Below are 8,998 nucleotides of genomic sequence, written 5' to 3'. Positions count from 1 at the left end.
CTTCTGGACACTCCAAATCCCAAAGGCGGCCAAAGAAAGACAACCACCATAGTTTATCGAAATCGCCAGCAATATCAATCCTCATCGCTAGAGCGTATGTAGAAGGAGTATCTGTCGCTTGCGAAATAGCCTTGTCAACCGCTTCTTCAGTTGGCTTGCCTCTTCTAGTCCCGTGCTGGTGGTCGCTCATCCCGTGTAGCACTATGTGATCTTTTAATGTTTTGCATAATAGTTTTTCAAATATCTTACCGAGAACGTTCAAAAGACATATTGGTCTGTAGGGTTTGGTTATCATTGCATCTCTATCTTGCCCTTTGCTAATTATTACCACTTCAGCGTTCTTCCACGGTGTAGGGACCCTTCCTTGCAAGAAACACTCATTGTACAGATCGCATAAGTAACCATTTAATTGGTCACATAAGGCTTGTATTACTTCGAAAGGGATCCCGCCCGGTGCTGGAGATTTTTTTTTCTTCTTCAGTCGTAAAACTATACGCTTAATTTCTTCTTATGCGAAGGGGTACACAAGTGTATCGTTACCATGTTGTTGTTGTGGTCTTCAGTCCTGAGACTGGTTTGATGCAGCTCTCCATGCTACTCTATCCTGTGCAAGTTTCTTCATCTCCCAGTATCTACTGCAACCTACATCCTTCTGAATCTGCTTAGTGTATTCATCTCTTGGTCTCCCTCTACGATTTTTACCCTCCACACTGCCCTCCAATGCTAAATTTGTGATCCCTTGATGCCTCAAAACATGTCCTACCAACCGATCCCTTCTTCTAGTCAAGTTGTGCCACAAACTTCTCTTCTCCCCAATCCTATTCAATACTTCCTCATTAGTTACGTGATCTACCCACCTTATCTTCAGCATTCTTCTGTAGCACCACATTTCAAAAGCTTCTATTCTCTTCTTGTCCAAACTATTTACCGTCCATGTTTCACTTCCATACATGGCTACACTCCACACAAATACTTTCAGAAACGACTTCCTGACACTTAAATCTATACTCGATGTTAACAAATTCCTCTTCTTGAGAAACGCTTTCCTTGCCATTGCCAGTCTACATTTTATATCTTCTCTACTTCGACCATCATCAGTTATTTTGCTCCCAAATAGCAAAACTCCTTTACTACTTTAAGTGTCTCATTTCCTAATCTAATTCCCTCAGTATCACCCGACTTAATTCCACTACATTCCATTATTCTCATTTTGCTTTTGTTGATGTTCATCTTATACCCTCCTTTCAAGACACTGTCCATTCTGTTCAACTGCTCTTCCAAGTCCTTTGCTGTCTCTGACAGAATTACAATGTCATCGGCGAACCTCAAAGTTTTTATTTCTTCACCACGGATTTTAATACCTACTCCGGACTTTTCTTTTGTTTCCTTTACTGCTTGCTCAATATACAGATTGAATAACATTGGGGAGGGGCTACAACCCTGTCTTACTCCTTTCCCAACCACTGCTTCCCTTTCATGCCCCTCGACTCTTATAACTGCCATCTGGTTTCTGTACAAACTGTAAATAGCCTTTCGCTCCCTGTATTTTACCCCTGCCACCTTCAGAATTTGAACGAGAGTATTCCAGTTAACATTATCAAAAGCTTTCTCTAAGTCTACAAATGCTAGAAACGTAGATTTGCCTTTTCTTAATCTTTCTTCTAAGACAAGTCGTAAGGTCAGTATTGCCTCACGTGTTCCAACATTTCTACGGAATCCAAACTGATCTTCCCCGAGGTCGGCTTCTACCAGTTTTTCCATTCGTCTGTAAAGAACTCGCGTTAGTATTTTGCAGCTGTGACTTATTAAACTGATAGTTCGGTAATTTTCACATCTGTCAACACCTGCTTTCTTTGGGATTGGAATTATTATATTCTTCTTGAAGTCTGAGGGTATTTCGCCTGTCTCATACATCGTGCTCACCATATGGTAGAGTTTTGTCATGACTGGCTCTCCCGAGGCCATCAGTAGTTCAAATGGAATGTTGTCTACTCCCGGGGCCTTGTTTCGACTCAGGTCTTTCAGTGCTCTGTTAAACTCTTCACGCAGTATCTTATCTCCCATTTCGTCTTCATCTACATCCTCTTCCATTTCCATAAAATTGTCCTCAAGTACATTGCCCTTGTATAAACCCTCTATATACTCCTTCCACCTTTCTGCCTTCCCATCTTTGCTTAGAACTGGGTTGCCATCTGAGCTCTTGATATTCATACAAGTGGTTCTCTTCTCTCCAAAGGTCTCTTTAATTTTCCTGTAGGCAGCGTCTATCTTACCCCTAGTGAGACAAGCCTCTACATCCTTACATTTGTCCTCTAGCCATCCATGCTTAGCCATTTTGCACTTCCTGTCGATATCATTTTTGAGACGTTTGTATTCCTTTTTGCCTGCTTCATTTACTGCATTTTTATATTTTCTCCTTTCATCAATTAAATTCAATATTTCTTCTGTTACCCAAGGATTTCTATTAGCCCTCGTCTTTTTACCTACTTGATCCTCTGCTGCCTTCACTACTTCATCCCTCAGAGCTACCCATTCTTCTTCTACTGTATTTCTTTTCCCCATTCCTGTCAATTGTTCCCTTATGCTCTCCCTGAAACTCTCTACAACCTCTGGTTCTTTCAGTTTATCCAGGTCCCAGCTCCTTAAATTCCCACCTTTTTGCAGTTTCTTCAGTTTCAATCTGCAGTTCATAACCAGTAGATTGTGGTCAGAATCCACATCTGCCCCAGGAAATGTCTTACAATTTAAAACCTGGTTCCTAAATCTCCGTCTTACCATTATATAATCTATCTGATACCTTTTAGTATCTCCAGGGTTCTTCCAGGTATACAACCTTCTTTTATGATTCTTGAACCAAGTGTTGGCTATGATTAAGTTATGCTCTGTGCAAAATTCTAGAAGGCGGCTTCCTCTTTCATTCCTTCCTCCCAATCCATATTCACCTACTATGTTTCCTTCTCGCCCTTTTCCTACTGACGAATTCCAGTCACCCATGACTATTAAATTTTCGTCTCCCTCCACTACCTGAATAATTTCTTTTATCTCGTCATACATTTCATCTATTTCTTCATCATCTGCAGAGGTAGTTGGCATATAAACTTGTACTACTGTAGTAGGCATGGGCTTTGTGTCTATCTTGGCCACAATAATGCGTTCACTATGCTGTTTGTAGTAGCTTACCCGCACTCCTATTTTTTTATTCGTTATTAAACCTACTCCTGCATTACCCCTATTTGATTTTGTATTTATAACCCTGTAATCACCTGACCAAAAGTCTTGTTCCTCCTGCCACCGAACTTCACTAATTCCCATTATGTCTAACTTTAACCTCTCCATTTCCCTTTTTAAATTTTCTAACGTACCTGCCCGATTAAGGGATCTGACATTCCACGCTCCGATCCGTAGAACGCCAGTTTTCTTTCTCCTGATAACGACGTCCTCCTGAGTAGTCCCCGCCCGGAGATCCGAATGGGGGACTATTTTACCTCCGGAATATTTTACCCAAGAGGACGCCATCATCATTTAATCATACAGTAGAGCTGCATGTCCCCTTGCTTTCAGCCGTTCGCAGTACCAGCACAGCAAGGCCGTTTTGGTTAATGTAACAAGGCCAGATCAGTCAATCATCCAGACTGTTGCCCCTGCAACTACTGAAAAGGCTGCTGCCCCTCTTCAGGAACCACATGTTTGTCTGGCCTCTCAACAGATACCCCTCCGCTGTGGTTGCACCTACGGTACGGCCATCTGTATCGCTGAGGCACGCAAGACTCCCCACCAACGGCAAGGTCCATGGTTCATGGGGGGATCGTTACCATATTCTTCCCATAACATCTCCAGTAACCTACACTGATCATCTGTCTCGCCCTCTTCTCCATTGTGAGAAAGTAGTGTTTCCATTAGCAGGGCAGCTGACTGTTCCCAACTTCCTGTTACCATCGTATTGTTCATTCTGAGCATGGAGAAGGCTGTTGGTGATGGTATTTTCTCGCAGACTATTTTATATCGTACACCCTAGCGATTGGTTTCTAAGTTAGTCTCCACGAAATGCTTCTGTCGTTTCATTTTTGTTTTCCACAATTCTTCCTTAAAACGTTGTCTGAAATACATGTATCTATGCAACCTTCGGACTCTTTCTTCTTGAGTCATGCTGCTCTGGTATAGCTCCCTGGTTCTTCTTGTTTCGCATCTTAATATCCTCAGCGCTACGGTCCAGATGCAAGGTAAAGTAGTCCTTTAGAGTGACCTCTGCTGATAGGTATCGATGCCTCCATTGCTCTATGTATCGCCACTGTCAGTTCTTGCGCTTTAACACCTACATTATCAGCCGGCCGCTGTGACCGTGCGGTTCTAGGCGCTTCAGTCCGGAACCGTGCTGCTGCTACGGTCGCAGGTTCGAATCCTGCCTGGGGCATGGATGTGTGTGATGTCCTTAGGTTAGTTAGGTTTAAGTAATTCTAAATCTAGGGGACTGATGGCCTCAGATGTTAAGTCCCATAGTCCTTAGAGCCATTTGAACCATCTACATAATCACCCAGCGATGGACTTCCTGGACACTGAGACACTCTTCTTAGTTCTTCCCAATTAGCGTCCTTTCCTTGATCTTATACGTACTTGAGCCTTACCCGCAGGTTTCCTGGGTCGTATTGGTTTTCCCTTCCAGTGATGGTATAGTGTATGATATTGTGGTCACTCGATGTCATTCCACTTGCAACCTTCCAGTCTTTCACACGGCACGCCGCTGCCATATTTGCTAAAGTGACGTTAGTATTTGACGTTGCTCCGACCTTCATCACTTCGTAGGTTGGCGGATTGTGAGGTGCATTCAATATCTGTAGGTTGAGTTCCATAATGGCTTTCTTCTAGTTGTCTTCCACGATCATCAATCAAGCACCTATGCCACAGTACTAACTTCACATTCGATTGTCAAAATCCCGAGCTGGTTGAAGGGCCCTGCCTATAATGCTACCAACGTACTGTACTGGGGAAAGATCCGGTGACCTTGCTGGACAAGGTCGGGTTTGACAAGCAGGAAGGCAAGCAGTAGGAACTCTAACCGTGTGCGGGCGAGCATTATCTTCCATCATGTCTTAGAATGAAGGGCAATGTAACGGGGCGTAGAATATCGTCGACATATCTTTGTACTATGAGGGTGCCGCGGATGGCAACCTGCAGCGGGAAGAAATGGACCGTAAGACGGGCGACAGCCAGTGTGGTAATTCGCGGTGCCCGGAGCATCTCTAGACACATCTTCGGCCTGGAATCTCATTGACTGGATTAGAATTATCTTCAGTGATGAATCCTGCTTCGAACTGAGCCCCGATGAACGCCGAAGACTTGTCTGGAGACGCCTCAGACAGCGGTTGGATACTAACATGACAGTCGCCCTCCATACAGCCCTACAACCAGAAGTGATAGTAGGACCCGTTTGGTTGCCACCCGCGGCACCCTTACAGCACAGCGGTACACGATATACTAAGCCCTGTTTTGTTGCCCCACATTGTAAGCCATCCTGAGCTAGCATTTTAGCAAGATATTGCACGCCCGCACACGAGGAAAGATTTTACTTCTTGTCTTCGTGCTTCCCACACCCTACCTCTGCCAGCGAGGTCGCCTGGTCTCCGGCCAACTGACAACGTTTGGAGAATTGTTGGGAGGACCCTCCAACCAGTTCGGGATTTTGACTATTTAAGGCGCCAATGGGACGGAATGCGACACGATATCCCTCATGACGACATCCAGCAATCAGTGCCAAGCCAAATAAATGCCTGCATAAAGACCAGAGCGTAACTGACCTGCTCAGTTTGTGAGTTAATGAGCATTGCGCTCTCATTTAAATATATGGCCGAAAGAGTTGGCCTACAGGAATTGTGAAACGAACCCTGTCGTCCAGGACCGGATGCCACAGAGGGCGCAGATTCACCACGAGATGTGGAAACTCACAGGCGCGTCTAATGTCTATTGAGGCCTAAGCGCTGTAGGGTGCGAGTGAGACAGACGAGAACCTACGTCATAGGGAAACCCAGTAAAAGGCCTTTGTGGCCAAGGAGACGTAGCAGTGGTAAATATGGCGGAGCTAAGATCGACCATAAAGGGAAACATTTATGAAAACTATTTAATTCTGTAGTAGTGCAGGAAATAAACCCACAGAATTTTAATGTGCCATCCACCATAAAATTCCATGGTGATCCCAATAAATCTCGAATATTGATCATACCTATAACAGTTTAGGATTTACTGCTAAAGTGAAATCAACAAGTTTTGTAACAAAGACATGAATGCTAAAATCTGAACGCTTTGCTCGATCTTTCGACATTTCATATAGAAGCACAGCAGTATGTCGTCGATATTCTACGCTCCGTTTTTTTGCTCTTTATGGCAAGACATCTCTACCTTCCATCTCAGCAAGATAATGACCGCTCGCAAACTGCGACAGTTCCTACTGCTTTTCTTCGTGCTTGCCAAACCCTACATTTACCAGCAAGGTCTCCAGATCTCTCTCCGGCTGGGAACGTTTGGAGCATTATGGGCCGACCTTCTAACCAGCTCGGGATTTCAGCAATCGGACGCGCCAATTGGCACGATATTCCTCAGGAGGACATAAAAAACTCTGTAAATCAATATCATGCCGAACAACTGCTTGTCTAAATGCAAGAGATGGACCAACGCGTTATTGACTTACCTAGTTTGTGAAGCTCTTTCTCTTGACTAAATCATTCAGTTTTGATGAAATTGTAATAATTTTTTCTGTACATATACATCTACCGATTGCCGTCCTATTTGGATAATTCATATGTGGAACGTCGTTTTTCTCTTTTTTTAAAAAAAATTACATACTGGCTGCTAGAAGACTCTCAGCAATTACATTCCATTTGTAGCGATCAACAGGCACGAAGAGATAGCACTTGTGGAATCTGAAAATCGTCGAATATTGAAAGACAAAGCGGTCACGTTCAGCGTACAGTGTACCATTTCTTTCTGGGAGAACAAATAAAACTCTTAGAGCTAGATACATATTTTCGCCGAGGACCGGTAAATAAAGTGTCACGCAAGTCTACTCCACAGGCACACAAACAGTCCATTTTGGTGTATCGACACTTGGGGGGAAAATCGAACAGTAGATAAGTTCCGAAAGCAATCAGTCATCCTACCATGACTCATGACTAGTAGATTACGGTTGGTTTAATTGAGTGGGCCTTTTAATAGTAGACAACGGACGAAGGAACAAATTCTGAAAAATGCAGCACACTGCCGAATGAAATGAATCTGCGATTCACTGATTCCTGTACAAGTTTTCTGTTTCCTTCCTTCTTATTTATTTGTGTTATGTGACTCTCGACTGGTTTGGAGCTTTTTGTATCTCTTCCTATCATGATTTAATCTTTTTATCTCTGTACATATACCACACGTACGACTTCGTAGTTGATCGGAGGAGCCGGGTTCGGTTCCCGGATATTTCTTTGGCGGGAAGACTGGAAAGAGGACCGCTCAGCCTCGCGAGGCCAATTGAGGAACCACTTGAATACGAAGACTGGAAAGCTAATAGCGCCTGGGTAAGCCACGTGCTTATCCAGTGACCTTCAATACCGCGTCCAAATGGCGCCACTGGGCAGAGAATGACACTGCAGTCGGTTAGAATTGCGTGGTCCATTAGGTCTGACAGCGGAGGTAACCTTTATACTTTCTATGCATTACAGCCTTGATAATCTATTGTGCACGTCCTAGTCTCTTTCCTGCCTACAAATTTGCCCTTTGCCATTGCTTACAGGAGTAAGCTTCTCTATAACGAAGTAAATGTCCCACTAACCGATTCCATTTACTTGCAAGGCATTTCCGATAGATATTTTTCCTTGTCTACCCTTTCCAATACTTCTTCGTTTCGTGCTTTATCTGTCCTTTGAATTCGTAATATTCTTAAAAAGCACCTCATTTAATACCAGTACACATATTTTAGCGAAGAATGGTTTCTAAACATGTAGCAATCTAGTTTTCACATCTTCCTTGTTTTGGACGTTCTGTGTAGTCTTGAAAACGTTCCGTAGCTTCTTCTACTATCAAATTAGCGTATTAGTAATCTCCTTATCACTGCTTTTCATCATTTTCACCCTCTACTCTGTGTAAAACGTATCTGACAAAAAGACTTTTTTTCTCTATTTTCTTACGAAGAAACTTTCAAATTGTACAAACTCTTGTATCAGGAGTAATATATATAATGTCAATGATCAACTAACAAATTTAATTATAATCCACAGAGTACACGCAAGAAAGTAACATGCGAACTTTTCGAAGAAAGCTAAATTCACCCTTCTAAAGAGAAACAAATGATTTGTGAAGGAAGTGGATACTTCCGCTTGTAATACGCCATATTCCTGTTAGCATTCGTTATACTAATAGGGATATTATCGAGATCTATATGTCGTACATTTTTACGGAATAATAATAATGTTCATTCACAAATACCATTGTCTGTACTTATTACAGTAAACCCTTAAATATCACCACGTTGAATTTGTTTAATGATTTTATATGTGCCAGGTACACGTATCAGGAAATTGTGCTCACATGCTTTGAACGAAAAACGAGATTGCTCATCGCGTCGTGTCGCTTAAATATTCTGCTCTCCACAAGTTTTTTACGAAGTCCAATCGAATATGTATTACCTGCTTTTACATGGAAGTCACAATAGTATTTTTAAGGTCAATAAGCCTTCACACAGTGATAAATCTCAGTAAGCACCAGCGCCTAACATATCGGAAGAATATGTCTGCAGTAGGTTAAAGATTTAAAAGTAGTAATGATTCGGTATTTAAGGTCAATAAGCCTTCATACAGTGATAACGCTCAGTAAGCACCAGCGTCTAACATATCGAAAGAATATGACAGCAGTGGGTTAAAGGTTTAAAAATTAGTAATGATTCGATATTCTAAAGAAATTAATTATACACTCCTGGAAATTGAAATAAGAACACCGTGAATTCATTGTCCCAGGAAGGGGAAACTTT

This window comes from Schistocerca cancellata, chromosome 9 (genome assembly GCF_023864275.1).
Source record: "Schistocerca cancellata isolate TAMUIC-IGC-003103 chromosome 9, iqSchCanc2.1, whole genome shotgun sequence".
NCBI classification, from domain to species: domain Eukaryota; kingdom Metazoa; phylum Arthropoda; class Insecta; order Orthoptera; family Acrididae; genus Schistocerca; species Schistocerca cancellata.
The sequence above is the reverse complement of the archived record's forward strand: the minus strand, read 5'-3'. Positions refer to the sequence as shown.